We start from the raw sequence: 20,176 nt of genomic DNA on the forward strand, positions 1-20,176 counted from the left end.
CCAATGTTGCCACCAGCCCCACCACCGCAACATCGCCTGTGGCTGTGCCCACAGCACAGAAGCAGCAGTGAGGGCACAATGGCAGTGGCACAGTGGTAGCATCATGGGAGAAGCCTTGGCAGGGCTGGCAGTGGCACAATGGCAGCGGTCAGATTTGCCACCAGTGGCAAATTGTTTCACTGTGCCTTATTGATGGGCTGCCCTGGCTCACGTGGCAGGACTTCACCGCCTTGTCTTCAATCAGTGCACCTGCAAAATCTGCTCCAAAGGATCCTCCAGTGTCCTGGGGCAGACTATGAGGGCCTGCAGAGGGCTGCTGGGGGAAGAACAGGTTGCCCCCGCTGCAAAAGCAGACAGCCTCCTTGGATGCAAGCAAGACCTATGCCAGCAGCCTAAACACCTGGAGAAATAGAAGGCTTGGGTTTAAGTCAGTGGCTTGCCGATTGCAAATAACCGCAGCTGTCCCTAACCAAGCTACTGAGAGTCAAACAGGAAAAAGCATTTGTGTGTATTCAAATCCCAATGGTCAGAGGCAATTTGTAACAGATTGAAAAAAGGGTGGACTTTCCCCCCTCATAATGTTCTTCTAGATGTGTGTTTGCAAAGTAAACACGCAACTGGGACACTCTAGATGGGAAAAAGCAGTTTGGGAGACCTAAAATTGAGGAGGCAGCTGAAAGGGAAATGTTTAAGCACATCCCGTACACCCCACTGTTTCCCTACGGGGTTATGCTGACCTGATGCTGCTTTGCAGTAAGGAAGCTCATCTGCATGTAACATAGACCATAAGTAGCAAAGCACCCCTGCCTGTGGCTCCTTCTACTGCTTTCTACTGCATTTTCTAGGTTGGAAAGAAAAGAAAAGCACTTTGACAGACCTGTTCTTTGCTAGTCTTTTGACTGCTACCACTTAGAAATTCCTTCCAATTTATTTACTATGGGGAACAGTGTCCAATTTGGGTCACCACACCTCAAGGCGAATAAAAAAAATTTGGGGGGGTGGGGAGAGAGGACAGTCCTGGAAGGCAACAAAAATGGTAAGAAAACAGCAGACAGAACTTGGGTGCACTTGCAGGCATACACACAGTGAATGCAGGGGTGGGAAGCAGAACAAGACAAACGTGAGACATATCTGGGATGGAATAAGGCCGCAGTTTGATTGACTGATTAAAGAAAAACAAGTTTGGCACAGCCACAGAACATGGATCCAATGATCAAGCAGCCCAAGTGCTGGTCAATACACCGTCATACCAAAAGGGGAATGTCTAATGTTTAGGGTCCACTATAGCATGAACTGATGTGGGTGGCGCTGTGGGTTAAACCACACAGCCTAGGACTTGCTAATCAGAAGGCCGGCGGTTCGAATCCCCACAACGGGGTGAGCTCCCGTTGCTCGGTCCCTGCTCCTGCCAACCTAGCAGTTCGAAAGCACGTCAAAGTGCAAGTAGAAAAATAGGTACCGCTCCGGCAGGAAGGTAAACGGCATTTCAGTGTGCTGCTCTGGTTCGCCAGAAGCAGCTTTGTCATGCTGGCCACATGACCAGCTGTATCCCTTGGCCAATAAAGCAAGATGAGCGCCGCAACCCCAGAGTCAGTCATGACTGGACCTAATGGTCAGGGGTCCCTTTACCTTTACCTATGGAATGAACTATTTTCAGGGGAACCCTTAGAGACAACATGGTAGGGGGCACTATGGCCCATCAGCCCCCAAGCTGGCCTTCTGGTCAGACAGCACCGTCCTCCATGTTCCCATAAAGAGAACTCCCCTTGAGATGGGGTCGGGTGTCTTTCCGCAACATCCCTTCTATGGATCCAGCCCAGTGCCCCTTCTGCCCTTACAAAGCTGTGACATAGGATAAATGCAGCATTACAATTTTGCTATGAGGTAGGCAAAAACAAGCAAGTAATGTACTACGGCCATTCCATCAGTTAGTTTAAAAAAAATCCTGCCTGGTCCTGTGGGTGAGGGTAAGCATGTCTGGGCCCCTTAATAAACCCTAGGAGCAGACCTGAGCAGAAGTCCTCACTCAGATCTGCTTTCCAGGCTCCACTCATGTAAGTCGGAGTATGCGGGGTAAAGTCTGCTGTTTGTCCCCCAATGCCATGAGCAGCTGAAAATCGTGGCTCAGTTTTCCTTTAGACGTCACCGAAGCCGGGAAGTGGGGGGGGGGGCGGTCTTGTTGTCTGGGCAGACCAGGACCTCCATGCACCCTGCACAGGCTTGCAACTCCTGGAGGTCATTTTGATTCTGCCAACACAGAGGCTTGACTTAACCACCAGAGGTGCACTCCATTGGAGAAAGAGAGAGAGAGAGATGGATGGATGCCAACAACAAGGATATGAGCTATAGTCTTTTGACAAGGGTACAGGCTTTGGGGAGTATTCTCACTTCTGTCAGGGAGTTAATGTCCCTTCCAGCTCTCAATTATGTAACAAACATCTTCCAAACATTTTCATAATACCTGGGACAAAACTATTGAAAAAGACCATTTGTCAAGGAAACAGGTCACCAGAATAAAATACAAAAGTGAGAAAAGGCTTGTGCTATTTAAATACCATAAACACTTTGCTAACCACTCGCAGATGGAAATACAGACGCTTTTGCCAGATGCCCATCTTCAAAAACTTTGCTCAATTTTTCATTATTTTGAAGACGCAATAAAGCCTGTTTGCTAATTAAAAGGACACTGGCTTTGAGAGAGAATCTAGTGATATGGTAACTAATAATGTTTTTAAAAAACCTTAAGTATTTTCCAGTATTACACCCATTGGCCAGGCCAAGGTCTTATTTCTTCCTCCCCAGAGAAAACGTATAATACAGGCAATAAGTGAAACCCAAACAAAGTGCTATCAAATGCAGAATGCAAACAAACTGGGAAAGGATCTTTTCCTCTAGTAATTTCTATCTTGTAGTAATTGTGTGCAGTAATTGCGGCAACCAATTTTGAGAATGACTTTTTAAATGTATGAGAAATCCTTGCTGTTTTGACAGGTGCAATTTACAAGTGCAAAATTATTTACATCATTTCTTCCCTTCTTACCCTCGCCATGACCCTGAGAACTAGAAAACTATTTTCCATTTTACTGAAGGGAAACTAAGGCCACACAAGAGTGACCTTACTGCAAGCTGCCAGTGGTTGAACTGAAGTTGCTCAGGTTTAGCACAAAGACGCCAGCTTCTGCATCGCATTATCCTGGGCTTTTAAATGCAGAATTTGCAAACAAGTCTTACTGAAATCAATTAATAATTTCCCTGAAAAAGCATTTTTGTTAACTCCTCTGTTTTTGTGCATTTTGGTTTAAATGGAAAAGTGAACGCTAAACAGGCAAGAAGATGCAATCCAGCATTGTCCTATACTATGAACCATTAGGACACTGTAGAGCACAGGTGTCAAACACAAGGCCCGCGGGCCGAATCCGGCCCGCCAGACGTTGTCATGTGGCCCGTGTAGCCGCCATTCTCACTGCTGTTCTCGCCCATCCAGTGCACCATCGCCTGGTTGTGCGCCGCGTCGCCTTTCAGCACGAAGGTGGAGGTGAGCAGAGAGGCTGCTCCTCCGCGCGCCCCGGAAGCCGCTGCTGGTGCCATGCTCGGCCTCCGCTGTGCCGCCGCCGGGCAGGGATGCGAGTCTGGCAGGCGAGGCGCGGAGGCGGAGAACGGGAGGGAGCGAGCCGAGATGGAGGCGGGAGCGCGACGCGAACGCGCGGCGTGGGAGACAACGTGCCAGCAGGGCTTCCACGCCCAGGCGAGGCGCAGCGCCGCCCTCTGCCGGCGGGCCCCACCGAGCCCCGGAGCCCGGCCGCCTTCCCCGACGGCTGCTGGCAGCTGGCAGCAGGGCTGCAGCGAGCGCACCGGAGCAAGTGGACGGAAGCCCGGCGCCTGGGCAAGCGAACGTCCCCCTCAGCCTCGGCTTGCCACGGAGGGCAAGGGAGGCGGCTGCCTCAGGCAGCAGGATCCACAGGGGCAGCTCGGCCCGTTGTGGAAATGTGCTTCCTCCACCAGCACCAGATTTGGGGCCGTGCGGGCGCCTTACCCGCCCCGAGCCAAGGGAGGACAAAATAATGATAACGATGCCTATTTATTCTATGGGGGGGGGGGGCACCAAAGTTTGTCCTCACTCAGGGTGGGTGCCATATTACCAAAGTCCGCCCCTGCCCCCCCTCAATGGGATTTGAAATCCAGGGATTTGAAATCCAATAAATTCCTAGGAGTGCCCCTGTCCGTACTGAGTAAGCCCATCAGCCCCTAAAAGCAGACGATACCAACTTTTCAACATTGTGATAGTGATGTTGTGATACGGTAGCGATATATTGCAGTGTTGAAAAGTAGAGGGAAGAACAAGCAGCATTGGCCCCCGTCAGAAACTGGGTTGCAACCGGCACATCTCCCCCCCCCCCCCCGCCAGCACCTGGCACAGGGAGGAGGCAGCACCAGGCGGAGAAGGAAGAGAAGGCGTAGATAAGCCCCAGCCACAAGACGCAGTCCAGTAAAGGTGCCCTCAGACTGGGCCTGCACAATGTTATGATACATCACCACAGGGGCAGACTTTAGTAATCTTTCATAACAGGGGTGTCAGGCTGAATAAAATATTGAGGGGGGCAGGTAGGCCCCACCTCACATCATCATCATCATCATCATCATCATCATCATCATCATTTATTACGGGTCAAAGACCAGCTCGAACCTCACATAATTTATCACATGCCACACACATCCCATTTAAATGTCAAAGCCCATCAACTTTGGGGGTCTCAGCCTGCTCAAATATTTTAGGCCGATACAACCGGCCCTTTGAGGGTGACCAAACTGCTGATGCGGCCCCCGATGAATTTGAGTTTGACACCCCTGCTGTAGAGCATTTCAGACCAGGCAAAAATGCCACCAACCAGAAAAAGCAACAAGCCTGAGTTTGGAAATCACAAGGCTGATTCTTGCTGCATCCAGATCTTTCTGCTGTCTGCAGAACTCCCTGAACTGTCGAGCCTCACTGTATTCTGCCATGTTCCTCCACTGTGCAACATGTGAGTTATGGACTTCCCCATCCCCTGCATACATTCTCTGCTATTTAGCCACTGGGATGTAATTCAGCAAGTGCTCAGATGCTTCATGTCCTTGGTGCTAACTGTAGCCCAACTGCACATGTTAAAATAGCAACCAATTTTTCTCTGTTTTTGATTTTGCATTAATATTCCACTTTTCCTCCAAGAAGTTCAAGGTGATGTACATGCTTGGCTCCCCCTTCTGATGTTAAGCCTAACAACCACCCAGTGAGGTTAATCTAAGAGGCAGTGATTGCCCTAAGGCCTGGCAATGACTACACTAAGGTCCAATGCCCTCCTGTTCTTGTGTCAGCAGCGATGGGGAAAACCTCTGGTCCATGGGCCTAATTATGCCCATCAGGCCATTTTGGCAAAGCCAGACTCATCTGCCCTACACCTGATGCCATAAATTATGTCAGATGTGGGGCAGGGAAAAGTGGCAGCTCGGCCAAGAGAAGAGATTTCACATCAGAGAAACCACCACCTACCAGAATAACCCCTCTGAGTCTGGCAGTCACATGATCCAAGAGAACCAATCCTACGCCTCTGCCTGTCACATAGCTCCAATGCCTATACACCCTCAGTCTGGAAAACATCAGAAAGAAGCAACTAGTTTACCTGTAGCTGCTTCCAGATTTTTCTGCTGCCTGGTTCCACTCCTCCCCCCCACAAGCAGCTGGTTGTCAGGGTGTGAAGAGAGCCCAGAACAGCCAAAATACCAACAATCAGCTGGGAATGGCAACATTGGAGAGTTTTCAATGTTTTCTAGTGCAGCCAAGGGGGCTGGAGAAAGAAATTTGTATTCAACTGGAGGGAGTATGTTAAATGCAACCTGCTTACTCTGAGAAGAAAATGCTCTGGTTTTAGGAACATTTCCCCCCTTCAAAAGGACTAACTGTCAATCAGCTGGCCAATGGTCCCAGGGAACCTCTTTGAAGACGCATTCCTAGAACCAATCAGATGATTGGCTCTGGTAGCAGGTCTTCAAAGGGGGCTGCTTTAAGAACTCATGAATAACTTTGCACTTTGAATAACAAGTGTGAATCATCTCATGTCCATCACCTGGCATCATAATAAGAAGTCCACCTGTCAAAGTTGGCCCGTGAGGGTATGTGGGGGAGATAAGGACCTGGTCCATAGGCTGGATCCAGTTCTCCACCCGTTACACAGGGAGTACCACTGCTGCCTCTGCCTCTTTCAACATCCATGCTATAGCTGGTCCATGGTCCATGTTTTTTCATAGGAAAGCCTATTGTTGCTGCTTCTGGAATAAGAGCCACTGCTCAGAACACTTGGCCACCATGAGTTGCTTCCCATCCACCAGCTAAGTTTTAACCAATTAGGTTTCGAACTTCCAAATTGCTAGTGAATTAAACGCATGACTCGCTGGTGTGGTACTGATACAGAATGCATGTTGTTGTTGTTGCTGCTGTTGTTTAAAAAAACACTTATACTGTAAAAGACACGTTGTACTTAGCAGCCACATAAGTGGAACAAAAAAGAAAACTGGAACAGAAAGAAAAGGAAAGAAAAAGTCTGGAAGGATGTGCAACATTTTAAAAATCCCAGCAAGTTTCAGAGGAATGTGTACGTGCAAATATAAAAAGCTTTTCCCATGAGTAAAGTGGGAGTGGCAAGGTTCCTGGAATGAAAGACGAATCGTATGAAATGCAGACTTGGAACTCCTTTATTGCTAATAAGGAAAGCAAGCAGTTACAGTTCTGCAGAAATGCTGACAGCTTTACAAATCCTTCAGTTAACCCAGGGCCACAGACGAGGCCATGTATATGTGCGTGCACTTGAACCACACTACGAAAGTAATGACCCTGAAAAAAGTAGAATTTCTTCATCATATGTCTGTATACAGTGTCCGTATCAGCAAGGGAAAGTAAGTTATTAGCAATTAGATATCTAGTGTGGAAAAGGGGAGGACAGGATAATAAGATACGACCTTATGTTTCACCCAAATCCTTCTTCGAATAGTTTTGCCAAGTTAAACAGAAATATCCTCCGTATTAGTGGCCCAGAGAGAAGAAAAGATACTCATCATTATCAGAGAATAAATTATTTTCAAGTCACCAAGCATAACAGCGGTTAATTTGCTTTGCCTACAAACCAGCACAGCCCTGACTCCCAGCAGAGATCTTGGCTCAAGTGGAGGTTTGCCATTCCAGCAACCCCACCTCACTTTACAAGCATGGTTCCTTATAACTCACCAGTGTGAACCTGCAGTACTTCATCTAGCTTCTGCATTTAACTTCTGCCTATGAGCGTATTATTTTTTTTAAAAAAAAAGATATACAAGACACATTAAGAAAAATAAGGAGCATAAGGCTCTGGTAGGTACAACATATGCAATGCAAAACTACTTGTTAGAATACTCGTGCAAGCAAAAGCTATTTTAAAAAGCTCTAAGCACTTTCCAGTATGCCTGGCTGTTATAAATGTTGGTGAAGTGTCACTTGGTTTGCATCTCTCCCATTCCTTTTCTCCTAAATAACATTCCACACAAGCTGTATTTTTGACAAGGGAGTATATTGTCTGGCTCTGTTTAATATAAGAAAAATGCTTTTTCTATGTCTATTTCTGTTATTAAAAACATATTCGTGGCTTCAGCTTAATATACACAGTGCTATCTGGAGGGAAACGTAACACAAGCCAATCATTTTAATTTACTTCTCCTGCATTTTTCTGAAACACACCAAAGATGCACAGTATAGCTTACCCCACAAGAGAGGTGGAGACACACAAAAGGAAGTGGCTTGCCCTGTTCTAGAAACTCCAGAGCTCTGTATGTTTGGAAAGACTAAAGGCTCACTACTTACTTTGATACCGGGGAATATTTTAGTTATCAAAAGCACAAAATTTATTGTGCACAGCCATTATGTTTCTGTAAACTACATCTGGTTAACATTTTTGCACAAGCTCTTGAATCGCAAAGGCCTCATATCCATCGCTGTCTACCCATGTTTCATTTTTTAACTCCTGCCAGGGGTGCATGCACAACTAAGCAGCACAGCCACAAGCTACCCATTTAGCACTTGTGCCAATAAAAAAGCCCCCACCAGAAATAATGTTTGTGTTGGTGGATGGTACTTCTTCCTTGCCCACCATAAATGCTTCCGTGAGCATGGTTACACCAAGTTGTTTCATGCATCCAGGTTGGTGGTTGCTTAAAAACAGACCATTTATGCGGAATCTGTGTTAACTGGGTTTCAGTTTAGATCACTAGGTTAGTCTTAAGAATGCAGAAAAAATATCAGTTTCCATCTGTGCTGTACACTTCTGATCTGTCAAATGATGCAATGCGGTATAAGCCAACTCACAGAATATGCTTCTTGTCTGTATTGAGTAGTCAAACTATTTCTGATCAAGAAAAATGTAAAAACTCATCTTTCTTTTTTTAGCCAATCACCACATCTGTACTTTTTTTCACAAGAAAGCACTGCAAAAACATACCAGATTATTATTTTTTAACTGTCTTGGCAAATAGTCATAAAAATGCTGAACTCATGCTCTCTGCTCTGCTTGCATGCAATAAGAGACCCTGAAAACCATGATTCACTCCTCAAGCAGAAATGAATCTGACTGGCCATAACTGTCAGGAATGAGGAGAGAAATGTAAGGACCAAAGGATAAAGCACTGCTGAAAACTACAAAATGCTGGAGTAAGTAATATTTTATAATGATCTAACACAAAGCAACCAAAATGTTGCAAAACATCCCAGTTTTCCAACTATTCAAGGGCAGAGAAACAAGAGAAATGGGAATCTACACGCAGATGGGTGCAACGCTACAATTATTGCACCATTTTTATTTCTAAAATGTACAAGCATTGCGACTGCTTTTAGCAGAATCAACTCTGAAGATCAATGGGGTGACAGATGTCACAGCCAGATCGCCCTCACATCCTTATGTACTGAATTTTACATGGCACCTATTTAACACACAGGCAAAACAGAAAACAAAATCCATAGTGCCAGCTTTGATTTAAGAGACGGGGCACTCATTAATAGCATTATTCACTGTTATCAACTGTTTACTTGCCTTCCACCAGTTTACGTATTCTCATGGCAAGACTAAACAGCATAAAAACACATAGCATGATATCCCCAGACCCATTCAGAAGCTTCTGAAGCTCAGATTAAAGGCAGTCTGCTCAACAATCCCGTCACTATTAAGTAACTCATCAGAAAATAAAGAGGGAATTATCAAGTGGGAATTGAGAAGTAATTATTTCTCTGAAGCAGAGGACACTCCACTTCTAAGAGGAGGGGCTTCTCCTTAGCCACATGTGAGAACTAGAGCCTCCTAATCAGAAAATAAAATACTGTATATGGTTAGATGTGCACCATTTTTAACTACAAGAGGCATGTTGAGAATAAGCTTTAGATTCAGTTGTATGAAATAATGCAACACAGTGTGTTACCATGTAGAATTTCCCCTAGATCCACTCTACCCACAACAGAAAGCACTACATCTAAATTCTTAATATTTCTAGCTCTGTTTCTATCATGGATACCTTCCCAGAATTTGAATCCCGGGGGGCATTAATATGACCTCCACAGCACACATTTATGGGCATGGCAGAATATCATTCACAAAATCAGGTCACTGGATCATTCGTACGGACCTTATGAAGAATCTCAAGTTATCAAGGGCCTATCCACTTTATGAGCGGCTGGTAAACTCCAGTCACTCCTGGATTAAGCATATTATCTGAAATCATTTCAAATCACAGGCCCAGGCTTGGGACAGAAACTCCCTTGGGTTGCTCAATGGGATAATCTTTGCCTTGAGATAGACAGGAAGAGTGTGAATGTGTTGGCTCTTTTGGACCACTCAGTGGCTTTCAGTAACATCAAGGGTTGAAGGCCTCCCCTTTGTTCTTTGCAGAGTGGTGCCTATGTTTGTATCATTTATTATTCTTAGGATCCTTGTCTATAAAACCCAATAAAAAGTTATTTAAAAACAAAAATGAACAAACTGAAAATCAATCCAGACAAGACTGTGGTACTGCTGATGGGTGGTTCTAAGAGAACAGCATTCAACCGGTTCTGGAAGGAGTTACACTTCTCCTAAATATTCCAGTTCACAGATTGGAGGGGGGGAGGGCTTTTGGATCCAGCATTGTCATTAGAAACTCAAGGAGGATCTGTGGCCAAAAGCACCTTTTATTAGCTTCAGCTAATATGCCAGCTCCATATTTATTTAGTTTTTTGCTTTCATTGTTTTTTGCTGATTTTAATTGTGATATATTGTAATTTTTTTTAGCATTGTTTTGTTTGCCTGTAAGCTGTCTAGGTGATATTTCTTGCTGGGCAGCTATATTAATTTGCTGCAATACTACATATAACATTTCATTACTGTAACAACAACAACAACAACAACAACAACAACAACAACAGGGGTTAGGGGTTTATCTCTATGCCATAACTAAACCTAGACCCTATAGGTAAGAACCCATATCTTGGCTACGAGATTTCCAGAAGTGGGTAATTGAAATATAGGGGCACAAGAAGGCGAGAGTGAAGATGTAATTAATTGCAGCCAGGACTGTGATACTCAACAGAGATGTGCACATGCAAATATGTCACTGTGGTCAGCAATGTGTGGCAGTGATGCAGTTTGATGGTAGTGATTATTGGAAAAGGAGGTGAAAATATAACTTAGTATCATAATGCTCTTATACAAATCTTTGATGCAGCCAAAACTGGAATACTGTTTGGTTCTGATCATACCATTTCATAAACTTTATTGAAGAGTTGAAAGAAGGGCAGGAAATGGCAAGCAAAATGATTATGGGGCTGCAATAAAGAAATGTTATGAGGTTTAGGACTTTTAGTTCAGGAAGAAGTTGAGTGCGGGTGGGAGGGGAAAGATTTGTTAAAGGTTTATACAACTATGCAGGATGCAGAAAAAGTGGGTGGAGATAAGTTATTCTTCTAATATAATAGTAGAATTTGGTGTCATCTAATCAAACCAATTGGAAGTGGATTCAGGACAGACTAAAGAAAGTAATTTACATAACACATTACAGAATTCAAAGCCTAAATATGTGGTGATGGGCATTAGACAAATTAATGCAGGATTGCTCTGTCAATGGCTACTAGTCATTATGGCTTTATGCAATATGCATTTTTAGGGGAAGCATGCCAGTGAAATCTAGTTGCTGGAAGGCAACAATGATGGAGGGCTATTGCATTCCTGATTCCTAGTTGTAGGCTTCCAAAAGGCATCTGGTTGGCTAGGGTAAGAAACAGAAAAGTGGACCTTTTGATCTGATCTAACGGGTTTCTTCTTAGGTTGTTAAATTACAATGCTGTAACAGACGTAAAACTACAACAAATATTAAACAAGTACCTGGAATAAAATGGCCTTCACCTCTAAAACAAAGGCTCAAAATACCGGGAGAACAGTCAGTCAATTATTTTATCTAGGTGGCTTAATTTTACTTTTCAAAATCACAAAGTGTAGGGAAACATATAAACCAAATCTAGCCTCTAAAGGCTTTGAATTCGTAAAGTAAATATAAGGTTCTCAAATATGTCCCACTTGTTAAACCATTCATGATCAGGAATTGAGTTCATGAAGTACAATATTTCAACAAACAAGAGCCATCACTGTCAGTTCTTCACTCCCAACTACTACATTTATTCTTATAATTCAGCAGGAAACTCATTAAAAAAACCCACACACCTCTAATTACTATCTATTTACACAGAAGTCAAATTTGAATTTGATTCTTCTGAAACTTTCAGGTCTATTTTTTTTTTAATCAAAATTGTTTTCCTCCTTCCCCCTTCAGGTTATGTATTGTACATTGAAAGTAAAAGACATTAACAAAAACATTGCTGCTAAGGACAGCAAATGCTGCTCTCCAACAGACAGCAGGGGGCACTGATATCTTCCCCACAATTGCAAAAACAAAAACAAAAAATCACTATTTTAAATATATATTCTCTAACTCACCATACACACATTTAACAACTCCATGAAAACAAGCTGCATTGGTAAATATTTACAAAAAGAAAGCAATAGCTACAAAACCAAGTCAACTAAATTATACAATATAATTTGTTAAGCATTACACGTTGCCAAAATGCCCAGTATCTCACACAGAATCTTCTTTGAACAACAAGTGTAAAGCAAAACACTAAGCCATTTGCCTAAATTATCATCATCAACTACATCAACTTTCCTCCAAGCTCAAAGCACCATCCAATATTCTTTCCTCTCCTGCTTATCCTCACAGCCACCCAGTGGAATAGGTTAGGATGAGAAAGTGACTAGCCCACAGTCAAGTAGGGATGTGAACCTAGGTCTCCTCACTCCTAATGACTACGTTATAGTGGCTCTAAATGAGAAATCATGCGTACTCTTGGAACTATAACATCAGCTGTGATTTTTCCAGTCCAGGTTTCACAAATCTTACACAACATTGGGAAAAAGATATACCTATACCTTTATACAGCAGCCCAGGGAGCAGGCTTATAATAGTTACTGATCTACTTGACTGAAAATAAATAAAAGCACAAGTTCCTTCATTGTAGATCAAGTGTTCTACAATAGTCAGCAGAGCAGGAGGTGGCTACAATTGTTTGTCCCAAATGACCCCATTGTCCCATGGCCAACCCTCTGAGTCAAATACCAATGCTGAGTTTGGCGAAACTGGGTGTGGCCACCCTACACCCTGCACTCTCACAAACTTGCACACACACAAGCAGACAGATCATGACCAGGGTGGGGGTGTTTAGCATCCTCATCACAACATTAGGCTCCGCCTTCCCTGGCACTGTCCAGGTTTTTTTTTTATTGACAGCAAATTAAAATCAGTGGGGTCATGAAGGGACCAGAAAAAGTTGCTCTGGAGACTACATCAATCCCTCAAACTGGGAGTGAGGTACATCTGTAGTTGATCTTGTTAACTCAAATGTTAGTTCATAAACGCACGACAGAGTAAATAATGACTATAGAATTTGAGCTTAAGAAAATCAACTCCAAAAAGTACTTAATATAGCCATCCAGGCCCTTCATGCATGAAAAGAATTCAAGATGTTCAGTACTCACTGCACCACTCAGATAATGAAGGGAGAAGGGGTGAGGGTGAGAGAGAAGAGGTTTCTGGATCAATTGCCCTTAAACAGGTGAGCTTCAGTGCTGAAGCTGTCAGTGCCTACTGTCTGTTCAGCATAAACATACACAGTCCCATTTCAGCAAAGCTTCCTCTCAGGGTACTCTCCAACTACAGTGGTACCTCAAGTTACATACGCTTCAGGTTACACACTCCGCTAACTCAGAAATAGTGTTTCAGATTAAGAACTTTGCTTCAGGATAAGAACAGAAATCGGGCTCCGGTAGCGCGGCGGCAGCAGGAGGCCCCATTAGCTAAAGTGATGCTTCAGGTTAAGAACAGTTTCAGGTTATGAACGGACCTCCAGAACGAATTAAGTACCACTGTACGTTCTATGCAGAGTAAACCCAATGAAATTAATATTTACATGATTTATTTCATTGGGTCTACATTACAGTGGTACCTCAGGATAAGTACTTAATTCGTTCTGGAGGTCTGTTCTTAACCTGAGACTGTTCTTAACCTGAAGCACCATTTTAGCTAATGGGGCCTCCCGCTGCCGCCGTAACACGATTTCTGTTCTCATCCTGAAGCAAAGTTCTTAACCCGAGGTAATATTTCTGGGTTAGCGGAGTCTGTAACCTGAAGCGTATGTAACCTGAAGCGTATGTAACCTGAGGTACCACTGTATTAATTTACATGCCTGTTAATGTCAATGGATCTACTCTGAGCAGAACTAAATTGGGCAATCTTCATTATTCCATTAAAAAAAATATTTTAAGCATGCTGTGTGCACTTTTCATCCGAGTAGATCAGAGCTTTGCAAAGTTTGCAAGAATTATTATAGACTACCCAGAATGGTACAGGGCAGTACTATATTCTTGTCAGGCTTATGTAAAAGAATTAGCAAACAAACATGAATGTGCCTAGATAAGCAATTCCAAGTCCACCCACCTTCTCCTTAGAAAAGCCACCATTACCACTGATGGGTTTGCCCACAATATTCAACTATCCCTGCAAAATGTTCTCTTAATGTTTACAATATTGGTTTAAGATGCAGGAAATGGAAATACTAAATGTTGTAATACATTTCAAACAATGAACTGCAGGCTTTCACAAGTCACTTAGGCTTGATTAATATTAGGAAGAAGAAAAAATTTCTATTAAATATGAGGCTTCTCTACGCCAGACATCGTAACAAACAAAAACACTGCTACGACAATTAAACACAAATATGTAGTGCTCCAAGCTGCAGCAAGCAGTGTAGTAGTGCAAACTGTAAAATCTCAGCTGGCACTGTCAACTGATTGGGGAGTTGAGAGGGGATGTGCGAAAATTCACACTGAGTTTTTATGGAAGCCTATGGGAACCTGAACCAATAGCACTGCCCTCCTGTGCACACTGCTATAGGTATCCACACAAGAGCAGCATTAGCCTACCTGCAGTGTGCAACACAGGGGTATCCCAGTCACCCCCAGGAGCACAGCAGTGATAAGCAACTGGCAAGCGCAGTTTATGTCAAAAACACACTGCTGCTGGCTCCGAATAAACATTAACACTACTACAGCACAGCTTATCCCACCTGATGATCTGTTATTCATTGTGCAATTTTCCTTCCTAAAACAATGAAGTGTATTAACGTGAAAGTATCAAAGTGTTCTGTCTGGCATTAATCATTCAGAAAGAGTAATGCTTCTAAGTGGCATGATTTAAATACACCTCCTCCATCCCAGCTACATACCATGGACCGTAAAGTGCATGTCTTTACATGCAGCTGGTTGTTGAAATGACTCTCCTTTAAAGAGCAACACCCCAGCTCACAGCCACAATAAAATGCAAATTATGCACTGTGTAATTCAGTAAGACATTCTGCATATTTTAAAAAGCTCTTCCAATGATAGCTTTATCAGATTTTCACAAGAAGACTACTATAGTCATGGGTTTATACAAGTTCTTCACACTTCACCACTTTGAATTGCTTCGCACCATTCTAATTTTTGAATGTTGCTTATGTTAGTTAAACCATATTAAAACAGTAATGGCTGTAGAAGGGAGGTACTTCAGTCAACAGTAACTGATATTGTGATATTATAAACCAAAAATATAACATTTTAAAGCAAAGTCATTAGAAGACAAAAATAGGAAGCTGGAATCATTCTGAGGGTGTGATATTCACACAACTTAAAAGCCAGTAAAATGCAAACAAGAGTTCTGTTATTTATGCTTCACCTGATACAGGTCAAAATGCTGCTATTTTTTCATTCATATTCAGTATTTGTGGTTGATCAGGTTTCTAGACTAATTTTAAGGTCACCGCTACTACAGAGGGTGATTTTAAACTCAACCTCCAGGAGATGAACTAACAAGCAATTTAAAACATGAAATTAAACCTTTAAGTTTATACATTTTAAAAGAAATTTCCTTCCCCCCCCCCCATCAGAACAAATGACACTACCACTTATAGCAGAAATCAATGGCAACAACAAAATCATAAAGGGTGAATTTTGCTTGGAAGAATCAGAAAGTGGGAGGAAATATTAAAGATTTCAGATGCTACAGTTTGTGTGCAACTCCCAGGACTGAGTAGTAAAAAATATTTTATATACAAAAATCAAATGAATAGGAGGTATATAAAAAGTTAACTATGTCCACCTCAGTATAAGGTTATCTATAAGATATGTGTGGCACATTAACATAAGATATTTAAGATTTTTAATTCTCACCTTATTTACATAGCACCTTTCAAAGTTGAAGATATATACTGTGGTGTTGGATCTCTTATCAAGGAGGCCGAAGAAACTCAGAGCTTAGATTGTTGTTGTGGCTGTTGATCCAAAAACTGAAGAGAAGGGAGGAAAAAAACAACCGTTAATTCACCCACTCATGAATAAAGTGCAAGGACACTTCTAGCAAAAATCTGAGGCCTGTTGTTGACTGTGCAGAATAACTTTTACCTGATGAAATGTGCTGCAGAAAATGTATGCCACTGTAAATATAACAGTCTTAAAGTGCCACAAGATTCTGCTATATTTGCTGCAAGAGGCTAACACTGTAACTTGCCCTCTGGAAATTGAACTGACAGGGTTTTTTGCTGCTTAAAAATGGGGCCTAGACATTTGTTCAAAAAGGAATCCGAACATATTTTTGGAAAACAGCTTTCTGTCTCTTGGAAAGGATACTGGATTCAGTAAAACTTTTCAGACACCAACCTTAGAGAGCAAATACCTAAGTTTTCTAACAAAGAGTTGCAGAAATTTGCTTGAAAGCCAGATTCCACAAAACCTTATGATTTAAGACTCCTAAAGCCAAATGAAAATAAAAATGAATCATACGCAGAACTCTAGATTCATTTTTCATTTCCTAACTTTTACATCACTCCTGTTTTTAGAAGCATGACAGACTCTCTTTTTTTGCACATTTTATTTTATTTAGCCTGATTTTAATTACATTTCAACACAGCTCTCTCTTTCTAGCTATAAAGCCTTGATGATATGGTGCAGCACAAAACAATGAATGTCCTGCAAGTCAGAATGTAACCCAGTGGGAGAGCAGACGACAGTCAGCTGCACTTCTACTAAAAGAATGCAGTAAAGTACCACAGAAGCTATACATGAGCAGTCACAAAGTTTTCGCAATGCTTCAAATGTAGCACTGGTTATCTACTTTGGAGCAGCCTGACCCGTGGCATGTGAAAGCCTCTGTCCAATGAACTATTACCAGAAAATAAGCATTTTGGATATACAAAACGCTCAGATATGTCAACACATGGTGATGAATTGTATTGGCATGGCATAAGAACAGCCTATATTGTCAGATGCCACACAGCAATGGCATTCAACCCTGTGGAGAGGGCAGCATTAGGCAGAGAGGGCACAGCAGATATAAATGCAGGGACAATTCACCTACACATTCTCTTTAAGGCATTTTGGCCATCACAGAGTCAGCTGCATTGACCTATTTCTACCTGACTAGTATCTGTTAGCATCCAGTCACGGATCAAAAATGACAAGCGGCCTAAGAGGACTTGTACCAGCTGCATGATGCTACTGCAGTTACAGCACAATACCAGCTAAAGGACTAGGATGGGGCAGTGTCTCATCTTACAGAACAAGGAATGTAGGAGCCACCCCTTTAAAACAAAGAAAGTGTCAGAAAACAAGTCACAAACAAGTGGATTTGTACTGTATACCATATATATTTTTAAGTTCTCTATACATATTAATATTGTTTTTAAAATAAACCATACACTACCTTATCTCAAAATATAATTAACACACCCAACAGGAGAGCAATTTTTAAGTAATAAAATGTCATTATACATTAAAAGGTTTACTTCTCTGTTGGGATGCACAAGCTTTCGGATGAAACCCCCTTAGGGAGGGTTACAAGGGATCAAATCATGCAAAACAATCCAACAACATTTTCACAACTGTACAACCCCTTATTTAGAATTAAGTATACAAGTCGTTTTGTCCATCTACATTCTAAAATATAGACCACTGCTGTTCATCAGAGGTCTGACAAAGGCTGGGATGCCACCACCAAGGCTGGGATGCCACCACCAAGGCTGGGATGCCACCACGAAGAATTCCCTGGCCTACCCCAAGTTCTGGACAACTGGATTTTTATTGGTGATGGCAGATCTCAACTCACAGGCAGGAGAGTGTATGGCGAGGTCCTCTTTCATGCAATTATCAGAAAACTGCATGAAATAAATTATATTTCAGAAAATTATATGAAATAAATTGCATTAATTATCAGGAAGCAGGTATGTTCCTTTTTCTACCACACTATTTTGCAAGACACACACCACTCATGTTTCCCTGCACAGCAAAAGGAAGAGCTAAACTTTTTCTTATAGAAATTGTGGGTCTATCAACCCGTACACACCTCCATATCTTACACACAAGATGGGAAGACTGTGGCCTTTCGATTTCCATTAGCCGAAGCCAGCATGGCCAGTAGTCGGGAATGATTGGATTTATGTTCAGTAAGTTCTGGAAAGCCACAGGTTCCTCACCTCTGCCTTACACCCCTCATTTCTCTACTTAATTTGGATGAATTTCATATGGAACCTTCTACAAAATGTTTGTCTGTGGAAGCCCCATTTAAATAAATTTGGGGCAAAAGAAATGTGCTGATAATTGCTGTTTCTTGGTGGAATTACATTGGAAAAGATCCAATGGATCATTAAATCATTATGACCGTTTTCTTTGTAAAAAAAAAAAAAAGTGGAATTAATGCCACCAATGTCAATTTTAAAAGATACTCACATTAGATAGTATCTAAATTGATACTGGGGAGCATGAGTAAAAAAATCTGAGTTTTACAAACTCCCATGAAAAAGTCTGCATGTGTTAAAAATGTTTTAAACACTTGTTTTTAAACTGTTTTTTATAATTTTAATATTTCTTGCAACCTGCTCAGAGGTTTTATTACAATCAATCAGTAAAGTATACACATTTTGTTATTTAATGAAATAACATTGTGGTTTCACATGTAAAAGTTTATTATCTTAAACAAAACAAAATATGAATTTAGAATGGCATTTTTCCATGTCATATTCCAGACATATCAACGTAATGTTGATATTGTGTATTTTGACACATAGATAAAAGCAGCCCAAAAGCTGTAACTGGAAAGGGTTTGGCGTTGTTGTTGTTTACAATTTAAATATCACAGTAAATCTCCCTTTGGGGATAATAAAGTATTCCCAGCTTATCTCTGTCACAGTATGGTGGTGGAGTTTCTATACAATTCACATTTGTCCCCAATAAAAGGCCCAGCCTACAGCAAAATCCTATACTGATCTACTTAGAAGACGGCCCTAGTCATTGATGACTGCTCCCAAGTAAGTGGGCACAGTATAGTAGTCTCCCTGTTATTTGAACTAAATGCACAAATTGCATTTAAACACTTAATCACTCAACAGCTCATAAGTCCAGTGAAGAACTCAAGAAAATGCTCAACATGTCCCACAGACAGAGCCTCTTACCGAATTATGCTTCAAAGCTAGCAAATATTTCAGACAACATTCACTATTATGGCAGCAAAAGAAAGGAAAAGTGAGGTCTGCTCTTGCTCCCACCGACACCAAAGTAAGTATTGCCTCTGGCTGTCAGCAAGCAAAGAACCAGATCATGTGTCACATTTCACAAGATAGCTTGTTCTACTGTAAAATACATTTGATGTGATTTAAAAAATAAGTTGGGGAGCGGTTTTACATAATATCCTTTAAAATAAAAGCCCTTTTGGTTAATGTTTCCATAATGAGCTCCAGGGGGGAAACATGCAATTGGCTTTCCAGACATCTCAATCACACATCTAAAGCATTCCTGGAAGCACATAAAGCCTCGCATTATAAACAAATCAGCATACAACAAGATGTACCAATACTCCCATTATGCAATACAGAGACTCACATTCTGTGCCATTAATTCTATACGGCTGTTTCACTTTCCATACTACATTCTTGTCCGCCTTCTGTTTTCGGTCTAGTGGCTCGGACACACTGGCCCAAAACAAAAATTGAAGAGAAGGTGGTCAGACTGGAAACTACATGCAGCTTTCCTTTATAGCACTGCCCAGGCTGGCTGGCTGCATGAAAGATTTGGGCCTTCTCAGTGTGAGAAACTGCTCCCAAAAGCCAATCAGATGAGGCTTGGCAGACAAAGTGAAACCTGCCAGTTCAGCTGCACTCCATCAGAGACTATGAACATATTTGTAGTACATGAGCTAAAATACTGGGGGGGAAAGGTACTACATTACAAATATTTCCAATCTTAGAACTATTAATGGTTTATATTACTTGGATGTTTTGTTTTGATTTTCTTTCCATCTTATCTCTGAACAATTTGTTTGATGGCACAGTAATTCAACTTTTGAGTGTGGTAAAATTTGTCTGTTAAATATATCCTGGAAATGGCAATGTGAAAATATAAACCATTTTCAATACTGAAGTATTTTTATTTTACATTTTAAATGCATTAACAGTAAAAGGCCTTTGCTGTTTCCTCCATTTAATGTTATCATTAAAAAAGTGAAACTAAATTTTAAACAAAAA

At 41.8% G+C, this 20,176-nt stretch overlaps 1 protein-coding gene across 43 annotated transcripts in view; it reads right to left on the bottom strand.

The window, feature by feature from the left end:
- The window catches only part of ATXN1 (ataxin 1), a 294,034-nt gene that overhangs the window by 174,609 nt on the left and 99,249 nt on the right, over positions 1-20,176 (bottom strand). For 42 of the 43 annotated variants that reach the window (XR_014513365.1, XR_014513366.1, XM_083449365.1 and 39 more), the window contains one exon: positions 15,837-15,952. The gene's annotated coding sequence lies outside the window, so the exon portion shown is untranslated. Of the gene's footprint in view, positions 1-15,836; positions 15,953-19,535; positions 19,660-20,176 lie in introns of those variants that run through there. The other variant, XM_083449369.1, reaches the window with a different exon arrangement.

Source organism: Podarcis tiliguerta (genome assembly GCF_965153285.1).
Source record: "Podarcis tiliguerta genome assembly, chromosome: 7".
Lineage (NCBI taxonomy): Eukaryota > Metazoa > Chordata > Lepidosauria > Squamata > Lacertidae > Podarcis > Podarcis tiliguerta.